The sequence below is a fragment of the Cuculus canorus genome, chromosome 1 (genome assembly GCF_017976375.1).
Source record: "Cuculus canorus isolate bCucCan1 chromosome 1, bCucCan1.pri, whole genome shotgun sequence".
Lineage (NCBI taxonomy): Eukaryota > Metazoa > Chordata > Aves > Cuculiformes > Cuculidae > Cuculus > Cuculus canorus.
Window position 1 is genome coordinate 200,036,540 of NC_071401.1, and position 20,254 is coordinate 200,056,793.

A 20,254-nucleotide genomic window follows, 5' to 3' on the forward strand; every position below is an offset into this window, starting at 1 on the left:
CTTGTCCAGCAAATAAGAAGTATTAAACAGTGCAGTCCAGTCGTACAGATGCTTCACTGCCAGGCTCGTCACAGCAAGGCGGGGGATTCAATCTCTAGCTGGCAGAACAGGGTAAAGGGGAATCCTATTCCAGGCACTCGGAGCCAGTATACAGCTGCTGCAACAGTTTTGAGGGAAATCTGGCCCTCTGCTGCCAGCAGCAATTTATGCACATTTGCAGGTGTGACACATTTGCTTCACATGACCTCTGGGAAGGCAAAAGCATCGCTCTGAAAGTGTGTCATTGATACCACTTAGCACTTACATTTTCTACTTCAAAGTGTTCTACCAACGTTAATGAAGTGAGCTTTAAAATGAGAGCTAAAACCACCCTAATAACATGAAAATATTGCCCTGGAACAAGGATATAAGCAAGAAGGCAAGAAAACCATTATAAAATGAGGACATTAGTTGGGTTTTTTTTTTTCTTTAATGAGCTGGCTTTGCCCAATCTATTTTAAATGTAGCTCATCTGTTTAGCTGAAACCCTCCAGCTTTTTCTTGATTGCACTCTGCTGTGGCATATAGCATCTAGGGATGTAAAACTACAGTTCCTGTTGACCCTGGAGGCCTCGGAGAATATAGTGTTAAATTTAGGAAGATCTTAAATTACTTCACTTATCACTCCAGACTATTTTTCTAGGTATTTAAATGTAAAGTACAGAGTCCCTCAAAGAAAGACTCAGCCTCTGTTTTGAAGCTCTGGCACAGATGGATTCAGCTGAGATCTGACTGGGAGCTGTAGACATTTGAAGGTGCAATTTTCTTCTGAAAGCATCATCAGGACCCATGTAACTGTGAACTGATCAGATAGGTTTGAACAAAGCAGGCAAAATCGACTAATCCAGGCATCTCTTCAGCTAGTCTCCCGTTGCTTTTAATAGGGTTAGGATTTTGCCTGCTGGACCAAATTCCCATCTCTACACTGAATTTACTGTAGCTGAAATTCCTTAATCTCTCTGTTCTTCCTTCTTTCTGTACTCTTTCCTATCTCCTTATCTGCAGATAAGGATGATACTAACATCTGACTCCATGGGTGTTATGCGAACTAATTAACTGAGCTTTCAGGGAAATTTCTGTAGCAAAGGCTAATTTCTTATCAGGAGATGAAACACATACACACACACGTATAAATATAGATAATTGTGTGTATATAGAGATACAGAAACATATATAAATAAAAGCCATACCTATTACCTGTCAGACTTTTCTCATCGTCAAGGTTCTTCTCTCTGCCTCCTTGTTCTGTGTAAACCTATTATTTTTAAATGCTGGGCTTTATTCCAAGGCAGTGTGGGAATGTCAAGCAGGTAGTTGTCAAAAAAAAGGAAAAAAAAGCGCCTTTGCCTGTGCCTTTGCCTTTTTTTTTTAGTAGTATTTCTGTTCTGTAAACATTGTTCCTGCCACTCAGTAAAACTGCTTGGTTTTTAATGAAAAATCTGAACACCAACAATTTGCAACCCTCCCTTTCAACAGAGACATACCCTTTGAATTTAATTATGCCTCAGGCAATGTATTATAACAAGCATGTGATAAGTGACAGCAAAATCTTACAGCAAACACAGCAAATATCTCCCATTGGGCAAAAATAACAGTATCGTTTTGCCTGTTTTGCTCAAAAATCGCTCAGGGCCGGAATCTGCCTGATTTACCCCATCTGGGTGGAAGTGTCACAGCTTGGTCTCATTGATGCCAGGAGAGCTAAAGCCTTTTAGAGGTGCTGAGGGCCCTCTCACTGTGTGCCACTTGTTCCCTGGCTCTGAGAGGAGGAGGAGGTAGATGCAGAAAAATGTTAACCCCAAGGAAGGGATGGAGGATCTTGCTCTGGGGCAGAGATATTTTTGGTGGGGTGGTTCAGAGCACTCAATGGGAGTGCAGGAGGCAAAGGAAGTGGAGGAGTTTGGGAGGTTTCCTTTCCTTCTAGAATAATTTCTCACAAGCTGTGTCAACTATCTGCAGTTAAACAAATACTTGAAATATCATCATTTCCCGTTTGGAGGGAGAGGCAGCACCAGTTACCTTTGGGTTTGTTGTCTTGGGAGCAGCAACAGTCAGGGAGAGGAGACTGCCTGGGATGTTTTTGGATGTTCGCAAACAAAAATGTCCTTTGCAAACAAACATCCAGAGCCCTGCCTGTAACGCAACACCAGGGTCAAGCTCTACCCTTTGCATCCTTCTGGATGCTAACATGAGATAATGCAATGCCTCTGTGTAATTTAGATCCTCTGTCATGGCCAGCAATTCCCAAACAGCAGCAGATCATAGAATCATAAAATGATTTAGGTTGGAAGGGTCCTTAAAGATCATCCAGTTCCAACCCCGCTGCCATAGGCAAGGACGCCTTCCTGTTAAGTCACATTGCTCAAAGCCTCATCCAAACCAATCTGAACACTTCCAGGGAGGGGACATCCACAATTTCCCTGAGAAACCTGTTGCAGTGACTCCACACCATCAAGGTGAAGAATTTCTTCCTCACAGCTTATCTAAATCTATCCTCTTGCAGCTTAAAGCCATTCCCTCTCATCCTACCACTACGTGCCCTTGTAAAAAAGCCCTTCTCAGTCATTCTGGTAGGCCACCTTTAGGTACTGGATGGCTGCTATACAGTCTCCCCAGAGCTTTCTCTTCTCCAGGCTGAACAACGCCAGCTCTCTCAGCCTATCTTCATAGGAGAAGAGCTCCAGCCCTCTTATCATCCTCATAGCATTCCTATGAACCTGCACCAACACGTCCATGACTTTCTTATGTTTGAGGCCCCAGAGCTGAACACAACACTCCAGGTGGGGCCTCACCAGAGTTGAGCAGAAGGGTGAAATCACCCTCAACCTGCTAGCCAAACTTTTGATGCAGCCCAGGACACAGTTATTTTTCCACGCTGCAAGGACGCATTGCCATTAAGCTTCTCATCAACCACCATCCCCGAGTCCTTCTCCTCAAATCTGCTCTCAATCCCCTCTCAACACACCCTGTATTTGTGCTTGGGATTGCCCTGACCCAGGTGCAAGACCTTCCACTTGGCTGTGTTTAATTCCATGAAGTTTGCACATTTGTTTCATCAGGTCCCATGGACTTGTGCACCGTCAGGTTCCTTAGATGGTCTTGGCCCTGATCGTTGCCTACAGTAGGTGGTTCTTCATTCTTTCACTACCTTTGCCTTTCTTGACTTGGGTGGTGTGGCTTGAGCCCCTGCCAGTGTAGATTAAGGCAAAAAAGTAGCTGAGTACTTCAGCCTTCTCCACATCGTGGGTAACCAGGTCTCCTGTTTTCTTTTGGATGGAGCCCATATTTTTCCCTAGTCTTCCTTTTACCAACAATGTACCTATAGAAGCTTTTCTTATTGTCCCTGATGTCCCTGACCAGGTTTAACTCTATCAGGACTCTAGGTTTCCTAACCTCATCTCTGGCTGGTTGGACAATTTCTCTGCATTCCTCCCAGGCTACCTGTCCTTGCTTCCACCTTCTGTAGGCTTCCTTTTTGTGTTTGAGTTGGTTGAGGAGCTTCTCGTTCATCTTTGCAGGTCCGATGCTTTTCCCTAACTTCCTCTTTGTTGGGATGCATCACTCCTGAGCTTGGAGGAGGTGATCTTTGATTATTAATCAGGTCCCCTGGGCCTCTCTTCCCTGCAGGGCTTTATCTTATGGTGCTCTGCCAAGTAGATCTCCGAAGAGACCAAAATCTGCTCTCCTGGAGTCCAGGGCAGTGAGTTTGCAGTGTGCCCTCCTCACTGCCCTGTGATGTCAACAGTTTGGCGATGATGGTGGTGAACAGTGGCTGAGTCTGTTTATTACAGAGGCAAAATATTCGTATGTATAGGAAGACAACAATTACAAATGCCTCCTAACTGCTAGTGGGCAAATATCAAGACAAATTCCATCTAACCTACAGAGCCATGCAGCCGTAAACACAAAATGAAACAATTGCAATCCTGCCAGAGAGATTCATTCTTTCAACGTGGCTGCATATGACCTGGTCTCTGTCTTTCATCCCACTTCTCTTCTGTACAGGTGCCTTGGCTCAGTGACATTTTAAGAGAGGCAATTTATTTAATTGTGTATCAGATATAGCTGCTCTGGGTCTGAAGACCCTTGTTCATGTCAGGAAACTGGTTTCCCACAGTGTTGCAGCTCTCTCACAAGCTTCTGCAGCAACAGTTTTCCTTGGAGTTTTAAAGATGGAAGACACACAGAAGAGAGGGCTGGGATGCACAATAGAGTCGTCATGGTTTAATGTATTTCAGTGCAGCAGCTGAGCCACAATCCAGCTGCAATCATACCTTCAGCTTATGATAAATTCAGTATTTAAGTATCTGGTAAGATATTCACAATAAATTGTCTGCTTTTCTGAGCACAATAACTCAACCACGTAACTGAGCCCTCCAGATACTTAAATGTTTAATTCTTGATTTCACTACTAACTTACCCTGCAACCATAGGTCATAACACCTCCTTGGGTTTCAAACTTCAGGTGTAAAATGGATATAACAGGAGTTCTTACTCAAAACGGTATTGCAAGAAAAATTACAATAAAACCTGTGAGGTGTTGAGGTATTCTGAATATCTCAGCTGACCTGAGGGATATTTCACACACACCATTCTGCTAAGAGGAATCAGAATAGCAGTGTTTTGCTTTTGGTTATTCACAGTGCTCCTCACTATTTGTACAGCTGTGGAGCTGACAAATGATTTAGAGTCCTGTCTTTTTCCGCAGTAAACAGAAGGCAATGGGGCTGCATTACTTTACAGGAACTGAGACACAGCCCTGCTTTGTTGCATGCTTTAATGTGAACCTGCAAGTGACAATTCTTGTACCAAAATATTTCCAAGTATATCTCCTTTGAAAGATGAAATTTTGGGAGCTGCTGTAGTAGATCCCACGTAAACAACATGAAGGATAACATAAAACATTTGGAAAGTGTACAAGTAGACCAAAGGGAAATATGGTGATTTACTGGGCTTTAATCAGTTCAATATCATTCCATGAATTTTATACCTAAAGGACTTGGATTGCTGTAACCGTTACCTGTGAATAAAGCTTGCTTTTGGCAAGTGATAATTAATTCTTAAATCTTAGAAGCTTCTGAGTTTCAAAGACCCCTAAGCACATTTGTATGAAGATTAGACATTGTTTCTTTTCTCCTTTTTTTTCTTTGAAGTCTTTTCTTCAAAGATTGCAGCTTGTTGTTCAGACTGCATAAACCCTCTCTTGACAGAGACCACTTTTATCTGCACTTACAGAGGCTTCAGGTCTGACTCTGCATTCCCCTATGCCGCTTTGCACCTCACCAAAGGGTATAGGGAGACGTCAGAATCACAGTGCTGCGAATGGGGAGGAGAATCAAACCCTTTGCCAAATACCTCAAGTGAATTGCTCACCCCCTGTGTGGAAAATTTACCACATAACAACACAGTAATTGATATTGATGGTGTGTGTTGTTCACATTTCTTTTTTTCAGACACTTCTTTTCAGGGTTGTGAGAAGCCAGGTTACAGTGATCAAAGGTCAAAGCCTGTAAAACAGCTTCCCTGGGGCTATGCCTAATGTGGGAAGAAATTAGTGGTGCGATTTATACAAAGCACGTAACTAAGCTAAAAATGATCAAAGATGTTAAATTACAAGAGTGAGATTTTCTTCTTCTTTACATCCCTATGAATTGTAAGCAACTTCTCTGATGCCAAAGGAATGACCTCCTCCTCATTTTTAGTAGGAGTAGGAAGTGTTTGTTCCATTGCAAATGCAGCTGAACTCTTATGTTCACACTTTACATGAACTTCTTACTTCTCTCTCTTCAAGCTGTGCTCTTCTTGATCTTGTAATGAAAAAATATTTTGCAACTCCTTTTCTGATAAAAAAAAAACAGTGCAGTCAAGAAGTGTTTTGGGTTTGTTTTCTGTTCTTTGGAACTGCTTACTGTCAGCTCATTATAGGGCAAAAGGAAGAGAAGGGGAAGGCAAAGGAAGGCGAACAGGAACAGGGGAAGGGAAGCAGGAGGAGGAGGGGAAAGGAGAAGTTTCATATAGTTCAGGAATTCACTTTTTTACAGCTTGGCGTAAACAACCCTGATTAGTGAGAAAAAAAGGGTTCCACCTTTTTAATTCAGAAACCATAAAGTTGACTCGTTTATGTGTATAGCAGGACCCGAGGGTCTTAATGGAAAACAGGACAGTCTTTCAAATATTCCTACTGCTGCTAGTACTCTCAGCTGTCCTCTCTCAGAGACCATTTACCCCCCATGACTTGTGTGAGGAATTCACTGCTGAGGTGAATAAAAGCCATATTACCTATACGAATCCTTGTAGATTAAGTTTATGCTCAAGGTAATCCCAGTGATGACTGAAGGCACTGGTAAAAAGCAAACAATATTCTGTAGCCTGGCCAAAACTGGTATCTTTCCATTCAGCCACAACATGATTTTAGCCAAGTCACTGCAAGTCACTGCAGAATCCTTCACACTGAAAATACATGGCTATATGTTCAATGGTGCAAGTGATACCTGATTCACACAGTGTCTGGCTCTGTAGTGGATATCTTTAAAAAAACTCTGTTAGGCATGAGAATAGAGAAGCAGTGTCTTGCTCAAGACATCAGGGCCAATGACAGAATAAGAAGTAGAGCCTGGAGCTCTTATTCATCTCGTGTTCAAACTGTCATGTATGTTACATATTTCCCCGATTTAGTGTCCTAACTGGTCTATTCATGTTCAGTCCTTCTAAGTATTCTTGAGAGTTTGCTCTCGTATTATTTCAAAGCACACACCCTGAAGAGGGAACTGTTTCTAATTCTTGTTATGAGTCTCTATGGCTTTTTTTTTCCCAAAAAAATTCAACGCACAGACCTGAAATTTTGAGCCACTTCTTGGAAGTGGCACTCCAGGACCCACATGCCTCCATCACCCACTCTGAGCATGCGCAGCACTGCCCCGTGGTGTCCCAATATGCAAGACATGCCAGCGCTACTGCACCAGGGGACTTCTCTCCAGAGGCCACAGGCCAGATGACAAAGAGCCAGGAGAGGAGGTTTATAACTGAATATTTTTGCCCAGGGGAAAGCAGGCCAAAGAACACAAAATGTCGGCAGAGGGCATGTTGTCCTTGATTGAGAGGAGAAGGGCCACTGCTGGCTGGAAACCCAGAATTAACAACAACAACAAGAAAATTAGTAAGGCTTGCCAGCTGGGGAGAGACATCTGGCTAGTGATCAGAGGGGCCTGTGAGTCAATTAATCCATCTCCTAGCTGGATTAGCACATTGAAACATGCTTCCCTTCACTGCTGCAGAGGGACCTGTTGAATGAGCTGTAAAGATGAATGGAACTAAAGAAATTTCATTTAGATGAAGAAAAATGGCTCTGAAGTAGTGGGTGGTTTTTACATGCCTTACGTGCTGCAAGAATTAAGTACAACTCAGAGAATTTAGGGCATGAAGCAATGATTTGTACACAAAAAGCTCTTGCTTTTAAGTTCTGATGGATTTAAAATTTGTATTTAGATATCTGCCTGTTTATTTCTCATGCTTATACCACACCCAAGACATAAAATACCACAAACACAGATTAGGATAAATAACTCTTTCAGTCCATTCTTCCCAACTGTACTATATCATGTTAGAAGCTGTTCTTGGGCTCTTTTTCTACTACATGGAATGGCAGGACTTTTGTCAAGGACATCATCCTGTATTTAGCTCTGGAGAGGCTGAGACTCAGTCTCCAACTTCTCTGTCATTACAGATCAACTGGATATAGTCTCCTTAGATACTTTTCAGATCATCAGAGATAGGACTTGAAGGGACCTCTTTTGTCACACAGCTCAGTTCCTGCTGTCATGAGCCTTCAGGTCATATAATCCCTTCTGTGGATTTCTTAAGCTCCCTCTTCAGTTTTGACTTTTTGGCTGTTATTCCTGCTGCTGGAGGCTTTTCCAAAGCTTCATTCCTCTGCTGTTGAAAAACTTCTTTATAATTTCTGATGTCCATTTATTCAGGACCAGGCTATAGCCCTTTTGTTCTTGTGCCAGAAATACCTTTTGGTCTCCTCCCTTTGAAGTACTCAGTTCCCTGAGGTGTCTGTGGATAACTGTCAAAAACTTCATTGGTCCTTTTACTCAGCTAAGTAAGTGAAGCTACATCACTCTCCTCCCTTAAAATGGGCTCACTAGTCCTCTGGTTGTTGTGGTACACTTTTTCAGCACCTATTCCTATTTTAATTATTATTCTCACAGTAATACATGGATTATGCACAAGTTTTAAATGGTATCCTGTGCAATGGCACCAGCGCCAACACGGCCTTGCATCTACAGAAAATACTCTTTCTGTCTGTACCATGGAAGTTGCATTTGCTGTTGAAAACAACAGTCTCCACTGTTGTTTTCAGCAAAGAAGCTTTCAGCTTGAGGAAAGTATGAGGGTTTTTTTTCTAGCACCTGTAAGCTTAACACTGGAGACCTCTTAGGAAGAGACACACAAGTTCTCTTATCCAGGAAAGGATGCCCGGGAACAATCTTGATGCAGATATCAAAGTAAATTCAGGGCTCAGAGGCATCAGCCAAGATTTCTCTAGTAGAAGTAGTGAGGACTGCATTGCTAATAACCCAAACAGTGCCAGGGAAAAGTCCTAAACAATATAAGCTGATTGCCATACTAAAAAAATTGCTGGAATTATCTCTGGCCTAGTTCTGATCTGAGTCATGGAGTTCTTTTATGAGATGACCCTGTCCCAGATAATTCCTAGACATGGCGTGGGACTTTGCACATAGTGGGAACCATTCACTATATACATTTTCAATGTGAGCACTCTCTGTTAGAGGCTGAGAGAGATTAGCTACGTGAGTGCACACCACTGTGTGCCCAATGATCTCATTGCTTGAGAACAGTCACCCATAAATTTAATGCACAAGGCTAAACATGGCTATCGACACTAGCGTACAGCTTCTCGTCTGAAGGACTGTAGACGGTTCTGATCATCTGTATTCATGACAGAGAAGCTCAAAAGTTGCAACTACAGCTCTTAAACAGTGACAGACAGCAGAATATAGTTATCCATATCACTTAATTGCTAATACAATCCCTGGCCCTTGAGTTTTGACCAAGATAACTCTCCCAAAACAACTCCTGGAAGGAGGCTGGAGGCTGTGTCAGCCCCAGCAGCACTCACAACAGACCCCTGGGATGTGACCATCCAGTTCTGGAATGCAAGACACTTTAGCTGCAAAAGTCACACTACGGTGGTGCCAGACGGTATCTGGACCAGAGAGTTCCATATCCCACCCTGCTCGCTAAGATAATTGCAGAGAAACTGGATCAGATGTAGTGAAGGGCTATTTGGGTCATCAAGAGAATACATATTTAACCCTATGAAAGCAGATAAAAAAGAATTTGAATGCTTTTAAAAAAAAATCCCTTTATATTCAAAGAGGGTTTTATGTAAATAAACTGTACATAGTCCCTGGGAATTTGGTCCTCAGTTCCTTTCATTGGAGCATCCCAAATGATTTCGGCTGTCACATATTATGTCTGAGAGACAGTGAGCTTTGACACAATATGCACCCTCAAATGGATTCGGCACTTCTCTGGGAGGGAATGACAATTGCTGAGCATGATTTTCTTCCCAATAAGTATGAAAACTCCACATGCAGCAGTCAAAAGAAGTTTACTCTCCTTTAAGATGTTTCGTATGAATCTCCTTCTTTCCTGTGTCCTTCTGTTATCTGCCTCCTCTTTCAAGGAAAGTGCCAAAGGAGATAAATTCAGGGCTTACCCCTCTGAAAAACAAAGGGCTTAGAGTAATGAAAGCCCCAAATCATGAACATCTGCACATAACTAGCGTCATATCAGATTTGCATTGCTATTGTGTAGCCCACTGTCTGTTGCCAGCTACTGACTGTTATCCAAGACAGCCTTGGAGATAAAGGACTCCCTCTTGTCATGTGTATAAAGTCTACTTCAGTGAGTGGTTTGCTTTCTAAGGACTCCTAGTTATACTTACACAGTGCTTAATCTACAATATTTGTCACAAATTCAGGTATCTTATCTGAGGAACCAGGGAGGAGATGGGAAGTACTTAACTGCTTTAAGTGCAAAGGAAAGTTCAAACATGGTCCCCAGTCTCAAATGTGTTCAGACTGGAGGTCTAATAAAGCAAACCCCTCTTTTTCTGGGGACCACCATCATCTGATGGTGCCTGAGAATCAGCAAGTTTAGTTCATGCATGCCTTTTGGAGAGGAGAGAGTACATGCGTAAAAGGACCAATGCAACAGACTACAAGGATGTAGAAGCATTTCCATCCACTTCCCTGCAGGTCTGAAAGGAGATGCCTTGGGACTAATCCAGATATCGTATTGTCCTTTCCCACCAGCTGCCGGCAGAGCATGAAATAGATCTAAATATCCCTTTATAACCATCAAGCTATATTCCTTCAATACGGCACACCAAGAGACACGTGAAAAGGACCAAGGGAAGACAAGCCTGGTCAAGATGACTGTCAACCATCTGATCTCTGTCAACTGCAACACTGTAGGTGTTTGCTGTCAGCAAAAGCAAATGACCAGCGGTGGCCAACTCAAAAACAATCAGTCCTTCATTCCAGAAGGAAATGAAAATGAATTGTTCAAACCTACCCGCAAACTGTTCTGACCTTACACCGATGTGTAAGGGATTCTGTGTGTTATAAAAAGGAAGTGTTGTTTAAAGAGAGATTATTAGCTTGTTTAAAAGCATGTTCAACAGAAACTCTGGGAGTAATAAGGAAGTGTTTAAAGCAGATTGCCTGCCTCATTCAGATGTGTCAAGTTGCTGATCCAAAGACACCCAGGAACTTTAGAAGGTGCTGGAGCACTCCCATCAGTTCTTGTATTAATAGGAGCTGAGCTGTTAGAGCTTTTACATGTCACCCTGTAAGAAAAAGCACTAGCATTTGGCTTATTCAGGAGAGATTTCGCCATCTGTTATTGTAGAGACCCAATAATGATACAGAAGGCAAATAAGCGAAAACCTCTAACACTCTGTCACTATTTCAAATTTAGTGAGGTCTTAAAATATTCCTGCACAGGTAGAAGATCTTGCTGGAGAAGAATCAACACAGCAACGGGCTCAATTACTTCCGAGTTTCCTGTGTAAGATCTGTCAAGCAAATGCTATCACCACGTCTGTGAGTGTGAGTAATGGCTTTTATTTAAATTCCTGTGGTATTTGCTACCTATACCCAGACAGATAATGGACAGATAGCAGAACAACAATCAGCAAGTGGCTACCACCTAATTCTTGTTTTATTCTGCAGCTTGCCTGCCTTCATCTGTCTTCTCTTCTGAAGAAGTAAGCACGTTCCTCCTGTCTCAGATGGAAATGTAGTGGCCTATTATGAATTCATTGCAAGATTTCCATTCTCCATCCAAAATCATGACAGTGATAAAAAACCAAACACCCACAGTATTTGTTTCCAAAAACATTCAGCTCCATGCATATATGTTTAACTTTTTTTAGTTGGGGTTCTTATCCCCCCAAAGACACAGTAAACAATTGAACTTTCTAAGCAGCAAATACAACATTTAAGGAGTCTATTTACCTTACCAAAACCAATAGGTATTAAGCATGCTGGTAATGGCAAAACATCCTAAGAAATATTGAAATAATCTGTTGACTCGCTGCAGTTCTATTGATTTCAGAAACACTAAGAGAATATGCTGAACAGGATGAAAAAAACATTAAGTAACATCACAGGAATGCAGTAGTAAAACAACCTACATACTCTCATCACTGCCAGCTTCCTGCAGGAAGAAAATATATGTTTAGCCCTGAAAACTACCTCCTTCCAAAACAAGTATTGGTACGCATTCATTTGCTCTAGCTATCTGAATTCCTTTGGGTTTAGTGAAGCTGTCAAAACCTTACAAGTGCGAATGCTGTTGTGTAACTGAAATTAATGGTTCCTTTTCTGCTTCCCATATTTCAAAGCTTTAAATGAGTCTTACTGATGGAGAAAAGGGGGGGGGGGGAGCAGAGGGGCTGTCAAAATGGAATTGTAAATCTTTCAGCGTTTGAAATCTTAGACCTGACTGACCTCATGACAGTGCTTCAGACCAGCATTTATCTTAATGCTGTAAAACAAGCATACTGTCTTTACCCAGGCATTAATCCCACTTCACAATCTGTTGTAACTAACTAGGGTATGAGGCTCAAGTGGAACGCTCCAGTCAAGCAAGTAAACACTGAAAAACAAACAAAAGCTTTTGCAGTTGTTGAAGTAGTACGTGTATTTATAGTCTGCCCTCTGAGTGTACGTAAGTGTTGGAGAAAGGGGACAGTAATATGAACATAGTTGTAAGTCAGTTATGAAATAAAATTGAAATATATGGACAATTAATACCAATAATAACTGGTGTTTGCCAGACTGGCATGTGCTGAGGCTTTAGATTATGCTTGCTATGATATAAGGTTGCAGACTAAGGGTTGCCTGGGTAGAGGAATTGTTCTGTGTCTGTATCCCCAGCACATTTTGGGCTGGACCCCAAGGTATAGGCTGGTTATTTTTAGTACAGCAAGGTAGACTTCCCAGCAGCACCATGGCTGCAAGACAAAGGCTGGCTTCAGAAAGCAGTGTCAGCCTGCCAAGCACCCCTGCCTACATGCTGTCTGTCTACGCCAGTGGCTCTGGACTCACCTCAGTAGAGCTTATTAACATCCTCGTATTTCAGCTGTGTGCCCTACATTCCCCCGCATTCATTCAAAAGGCTCCCCAGAAAGCATTTTGAAGCAGCAGCCAGACACAGATGCTCTGAAAATCCCATGGGATTTTACTAAAGAACTTGCGTATGCCCCAAAAGGAGAGGGAGCCCTGGACAGGTGACTAGCTTATGACTTTTGCTCTACAAGCTAGCAGCAGCAATGACCCCCAAATGCCTTATTTAATTGTTCGTTCACCAATCGTTTCAAGAGGTGCAGGTGATGTAATTCTCTGGAGAGTATCTCCTGTTTTACCAGCACATGTGCACCTGGTTTGTATTCAACCTGTCTACACACTTTCCCACAACCCAGAAACAAACCTTTCCTTGCAAGATATGTCAGAATTTTGAATTCAGGTCTGAGGCATGTCACTAGCTGAATGAAATCTGTCTGAAGCCTGGAGAAGATAGGATTCGTGTTGCTGTCCAATGGGGCCAAATTTCTTCTGCTGTCAGAGGCATATCTAATTTACTTCCATGCAAAGAACAGAGTGTACTCACTGACTAGACTACCATTCACGGGACTGTGTAGCACATTATATGCATTAATTCTTAGGACACAACCGCAAGGTCAGAAAGCAAAATTATCCCCATTTTATATTGGCACAAAGAGGTGAGCCAACAACTGAGATGAGACTGGAACCAAGTTGCAATGCATTGTTTTACTTACTAAACTGGAGTTCTTCCAAGAAATAGAAGGGAATTTTGTGTGTCATATTTTGAGCCATAAGCCGATAAAAAAAATCTCATGGTTTTTAATGAATTGACTGCAGGAAATATAGGGTGTACATGAGTTTTCCTAAGAGATTTGCAGAAGTCAGTCTTTAAATTGGAGATTATCAAAAAGTCAAAAAGCGCCAAAGGACAGCTTCACTGAAAATGCCAGGATTTTCTCCTCTCAGAAACAAAAAATTATATTCAGGGCATTTTGAGAGGTTTTGTTCTAGAGCTTCAGAGCTCTTTTCCCTTTGTTCTGCTACTGGCCGTGCAGCTACTTCCCCACAGAAATCCATCACTTTTCTGGACAAATAGCTTTGTAAAGAGAAATGTTGTGGCCATAGTGGTCTAGTTTAAGTGTGACAATATTTGTAAGAAGAAATGGGGATTCAATTAATGTTTTTGACTAGAAACAAATAAGCTTTGGATAATGAAAAAGAATTTTGGTACCCTAAATGGTGTCTACTCTTTGCAGCCATATCAGCTTTATAACAAGAACCACTTCTTGTGTACGGACTGGGCTTTACTGAAAATAATACCTCACTGCCTCTAGCTTCTTGTTCTCTTCACTGTTCTTAGACGATGATGATATCTGAGAGCTAGATCCTGGCACTGGGAAGGATGCAATTTTTGCTTCTTCTGTCATGGATTCACATTATATTTTCTTTTCTTCACAGCTTCTCATTGGTAAACATGGGGATGACATTTACCCCCAGCCATAAAGGCATTTGTATGTCATAAAGAAGTACAAAATATTCTTGTTTATTAGTTCAGCTAATGGAAAAGAGAGAGCTGTTCACAAGTCCATGAAAAAATATTTCTGAGTGTAAGGGTTAGGTGTTCAAAACAGAAGTAACCACAGGAAAATGAAATGCTTTACAGATTTACTTCCCTGTTGCCTTACTGAGCTGTTTGGGATACTAACAGTCCCTGAGTGACCATCATGCCATTGGTTTAGACTCACAGAATGCACTGAAGCACAGCTAATGTTTTACTTCAATTGAAAACAGACAGAAACCCCACACGTATGCATACATATATATGCTCGTTGTTACCTTTTGGCTAATGGAAATTTTATAAATTGCTTAACCTATCTGGAACTGTATTGCTTCTAACTAAATATCGGTGCACTGATTTGAGGAGCAGATCTAGGAGTTGAAATTCAGTTCTCTGAAACAGCAGGCATAACAGCTGAAAGCATCAAAGCTCCGAGCCTCCATACTGGCCATCTGATAAGTTTTCAATTTCTTCATGGCTCCTGAGGTCCAATAACAAATTCCTAGTTTAGTTCTGTTGACCTATAAGTATCAATAGTGAAAGTCTGCACCTTCTGTCAGAATTGAAAATAACAAATCGGTGCACTTATATAGACTTCTAATAGTCATGTTAATACGGTCCATGTGCTCATTTTGCCAGCTTGTTTGTTCCTTTAGACAATACATTTCTATGAAGACCTTTCCAAACTTGCAGCAGTTACTCAGGGCCACCAGTGTGCATCTAATGAAGTGGATTAGTTCACTTCCATATGTGTTGGGTAAACTACTGGCTCAGAAAATGAATGCAGGTGTGTCTATATTCCTGAGAACAAGATCCAGTTCTGCTCCACATGCATATATCTATTAAACTCTCTGGCTTTCTTACTACACTTATTCAAATTCAATACACTTTGTACTAGATCCATCAAATAAGAGAGGAAAGAACAGAGGAATTTAATTTTTCCACTTGAAAAATTATGGATCTTTGTATTTCGTTTATATGCATGCTCGCATTGCACTCATATTTAATTTAAGATCTTAAGTGGTTTTAAATATGGTTCTAAGATTCAGTTTAAGTACAAAATATTCATTCAGGATGAATGAATAATTCTGAATAGCTGAAGCAAGAGAACAAAAAGTTTTAATGCTAACGGTGGGTTGGATCCATCAAGAAGATAACCATGATGACACAAATGGGATCTTTTTCACCAATGCATAATTTGACCATTGCATTGCAGTGTTTTATTCCTCATGATTAGAGTCCTATCTTAAAATAGTCTGTGGGTACATGAGAACTCAGTTCAAGTCTATAATGCTCCTGACTCAAAAAAACAGTGGAGGCAATCAAAGGTCTCATGTTGGTTCTAACTGATGTTGATTCAGCAACTGACACAAATTCTTGAATTCAGTTTGAAAAATGTATGTTTTCTCTCCATGTAAGAGATCTTTTCAGCGGTGCCTGTTAAATTTGTCAAACCATTCCCACCATGTGCTCTCTTGAGCAATAGCTGAATGGAAATCTAGGGTGTAGTATGCTTGAGGCTCAGTTTCAGTTTAGCTGAGAGTGAGCTGAGGATGAGAAAGCTTTATCCAGGTATTGTTTAAGAGGTACAAATGGAGATGGAAAGGTGGTTGCTTTGCAATTTGAAAAAAAAATAAACTCTAGAAAACTTTTTTTGAAAAGCAATTGCAATTGCTTATGCTCTGAAGTATGACACTGAGAGTGAGCAGAAGAGTCATTTGGCCAAGAATTTTTCTAAGCCTCTGAGAAAATCCTGAAGCTGGGCTGTTACCAGCCCTTCAAAATAATCACCACTTACACGTACTCAGGAAAATGTTCTTAGGAGACGAGTAGCTGAAGCCTTTAAAGAGTCTGTCCTCACTGAAAACACTTGAGCCTCTCAGTGCTTCTAGTGCCATCCAGGATAATCCCACGCAATAAAGAAGGTGGGTGCATTGCTTCATAGTGTTTGCTTAGGACCAGCTTTTCCATGCAAAGAATGAGAAAAGTATAAAGGCAAAGTCAGGATTTCACTGCAATTGCAGTTCTCATCAGACAGCCATGGTAGGTTGACCACCAGCAGAGTCTCTTCTCCGTTGTCAGCACAGCTAAGTAGAATACAAGAAAAAAAGTCATGCTACTAAAATGTTAAGGGCATCCAAAATGTCTTGCTGTGTACAAATAACTTAGGAGAAAGAGGCTGCTACCTTGAAGAGGGGGAAGGCTTGGAAGAGGAACACAAGGAGACCGCAACTGGGAACAAAGAGTGGGATATATCTGAGAGCTGATGAGGGACTGACCTGAGCAATAATCAATTCAAGGAACAGTTCACAGACTGAAGCAAGGAAACTTCTGGCATTTGCAATCCTATTGTAAAAAGCAGACTTCCTACATGCAAGCATCCTAACTACAGATAATAACAATAAGAGCATTTATCTGTCATGAATGCAAGCTTATAGATTGATAGGTCATTTTATCTGTATGACTGTATTATAGATCTGTCATTAGCTTTCATCTTTAGTCATGCTAGCAGAATCAAAAAACACATTTATTGCACTTGGTGGGTTTTAATCGACTTTGCATTTTCCTGTAAGTAGAGTTGGAACACGGATAATCTGCAAAAGACACTGACAGTCTTCCAGCTTATTTTGGTTTATTCATAGTTTTCAAAAGCTTTATGTAAGATTTATAGGAGAATAAACTAGCATTAGCCATAGAAGAGAGAAAGATGCAGTGCAAAAAAAAAGAGCATATCCTCCGGGCTTGATGAAGAAAACAGCTCAAAGACAGTAAATCGATGATTCTAGAATGAAACTGAAACACTACCCATAAAGAGAACAGATCTGCAAACTGTGAGTTCTCCCTGTTTCATATACTATTGCTCCTAATCATAGAAGGCAGCTATCTAGTAGCAAAGCACACAATCGTCTGATAACATACAGTAATGGGATAGAGGGACTGGTGTTTGGCTACACCAAAAAGCTAAGAGTGCATGAAGGAGAATCCATCTTATCTAGAAATCTTTGTTGCAGTCGACTGCATATGAACTAACTGACTTAATGTGAACTTCATCAACAGAGCAAATCAAATGTATAGTGTGATTCAGCCTAAAATAGATGCCCCCATTTGGTGAAATGAGTTACATGCTGACCTTTTTTGGCTACACTGACCTCATTGACTATATGGGAGTCTGAAGAATCCACTTGATGCCAAAAACTCCATTGTCTGGCTCCACAGGCCCACTTTGCTCTCAGCGGGGAGATGTAGATATAGTTAGGTGCAATTTATTTCATCCTATTCCAATGTCTAAAGCATATTAGGTGAATCACATCTTTTAACTGACTAAATTCAGGAGTAAAACTGTTCTACTGGCTTCCATGACAATAGATGAGGTTTAAACTTGGTTTAGAGGTTTAGAGCTTGGGACATTGCAAGGATAGAGGAGTGCTTATAGCATGGTCTGGTCTTTGGAAGGCTGATTTCCTAAGGAAATAGGGCTTATGCAATTGCACGAATTGTCCATTACAATGAAGTTCAAATGCTAACCAGTTTCAACAAAATTGTTCAACATGAGGACCACAAAGGTGTTAATTTGCTACAGGTTTCCTTTTCGGGAAAGAAAGGTAGATGAGTAAAGGAATGGAGAACAAGATTAAAACTTCACTGACAAATAAAGACTGAAGAGTAAGCTCAGCCACAACAGCAGACACTGGGGAATCCTCCCTGGAGAAAGCCACAGCAAAATAATTTCAATATACCCACTTGCTCAGAAAGACTATATCATTGCTGTAACCTATGTTACATCAGCTGGAAAGCACTAGGCAATGTATATACCTTGAAAAAAATAAAATAACCTGGCTCTATACAGTGTTAGAAAGAAAACACACTTGCTGTGACTTACATGTCATCTGAGGATAACCTGGGTTTGAGTGACATCAGTGGAAGTTTGGCTCTAAATTCAGTAAACTCCAATTTCACACATTGTAACCTTGTTTTAGAAAGGAAAGCAGCAAGTAGAGCACACTGAAATCATTCAGTAGTTTACTTAAGCCAACAAGAAATCCTTAAGTCAGGATGACTGACCACCTCTGATACCTGTTCTGCTCTAGAAAATGAATTTCAAAATTTCTTCTCAGAATTTCGTCGTGTTTCCATGCTTGTTCTCCCTCCATATTTCCCCTCTTCCCAGGCATTGCCAGTGAGACTCTCAGAATCTGTCCACAGGCTCAGCAATGTCCTGACCTGCTGCTGGGGCAGAGCCACTTTCATTTGTTCCCTGATTTTTCTCCTTGCTCAAAGATAACTTTGCAGTTCATCACCTGTGATGTAGGGTCCTTCTCCTCTCAGAGCCGTGGCACAGGGGGTAACATCACAGCCCAGGCCTCTCCCTATCCATTTTCTTCCAGTACATCTGCAAGATGGGAGGAAGAACAGATGATCTGCAGAGATTGCTCTTCTCCGTCGTCTTACTGCCCTGTGAACAAAGCCGTGAGTCTACAATAACATGTCCTTGAGGGGAATGCATCCTGGATCACAGTCTAGCTTGTATGATTCCTAACCTATTTTCTCTGTCTGCACCTGGTCTTGTGGTTTCTCAACTCACATTTTTCAGTCATGGTTCAAAAGGAGAATTTGGGGCAATTATAACAGAACAACATTCCTTGTGTGCTCGTTGCCACGTGGACAGTTCTGCTGAAGTTCCTGCAGTCAGAAGAAATGCTGGCAGACACGGAGCGTCCCTCCGATCAAAGCCAGAAAATGCAAGCAGAGCAATGAAATCCTCACCTCTGGTTCAGTTTTGTTAACAAATACAAGTAGTGACTCTTGGCCGGTTTTTGAATTCTTTAATGGGATTATTATTCATTCATGTTGGCCTCGGTGAAATTTAGGGTATAAGAATTAATCTTAAATTGCAATGAGAATTGTAATAACAAGAAAGCTTGTTATTAGAAGGCACACAGGCCACACAGAAAGAATATTCAGTCCTAGCCCTCCCAAAATAAATCATGTCTAACTACTCCAGGAGTGAGAGAGGAGTACATCCCTAATGCAAACCATACCTTCCAAGAAATAATAAACCTCTACACAAACAGCCAGGTCAAACAGTTTTAACTGTTCCCTGACCAAAACTCTCAGCCTCCCTCCACTGAAGAATGAAAGACATGCAGTTAGAGGTTAGATTCATCCTGCTTAGCCTTAGGCTTCTGACTGAGGCAGTGAAGTTAGGGTTGTTTTCACTGTAAGCTCCTGCTTTCCAAGGTGGAGGTAGCACCTATAGAGAGTATTTCATCCCACCTAGGACATAAAATGCCATTTGGAAGTTCTTATCTCCATTCATCCATTGCAAAGGAACCTCACTTTAGATGTTTAAAATTAGATAGGAACATTTGTGTTTAGTGGACAACTTTGGAAGTTGCCTTATGTGTCCCAGTTTTTATCCAGACAAATTACCTTTCCAGCACAGAAATGAGAGGACATCAGACAAAGATGGAAGGGAACAGGATCAAACAAGGATGTGTGTTTTTACCATGGAAAAAGGTGTATTTCCTAGCTCCAAAATCCCATTTCAAAGCTCTGAAGGTCATTCGGTGGATGCTAACAGTTTCATGCATTCAAATATAAAGTGTACAAGGTAAATAAATCTGTTGCAGGTTAATAAATTCACAAGAAAACACATACAGCATAGGAAACCCCTGAGCTGCAGATTCTTGGATATTGGCAGCATGTTCATGGGAAGTAGCACAACGCACTTGGTAGTTTTTGCCCATTTTTGTAGGCTCAGCTTTAACCACTGCCGGAAAAGGATATAGAGAAGATGAACTGCTGGCCTCATGCAATGCAGCTGTTCCTAATCCATTTAGAAATCAATGTCCAGATTCTCTCTGCTACTGCATTCATGTTTTCCCACTGAAGTCAATCAGGAGATACCAATTTCCAGAAACTACAAAGCAAGTCTTAATTCAGTAAAAACTCGCAGCCCTGTGCCTTATAAACCATGACTATGAGGTATAGAGAGCTCAAATTGCTATCCCAC

General features: G+C 41.3%; 1 protein-coding gene across 6 annotated transcripts in view; it reads left to right on the forward strand.

The window, feature by feature from the left end:
* Positions 1 to 20,254, forward strand: part of GRM3 (glutamate metabotropic receptor 3) — a 113,004-nt gene that overhangs the window by 33,056 nt on the left and 59,694 nt on the right. For 4 of the 6 annotated variants that reach the window (XM_054063092.1, XM_054063081.1, XM_054063127.1 and 1 more), the window contains one exon: positions 11,079 to 11,183. The exons of the other annotated variants lie outside the window; for them this stretch is intronic. The gene's annotated coding sequence lies outside the window, so the exon portion shown is untranslated. The remainder of the gene's footprint in view (positions 1 to 11,078; positions 11,184 to 20,254) is intronic. 6 annotated transcript variants of the gene reach the window in all.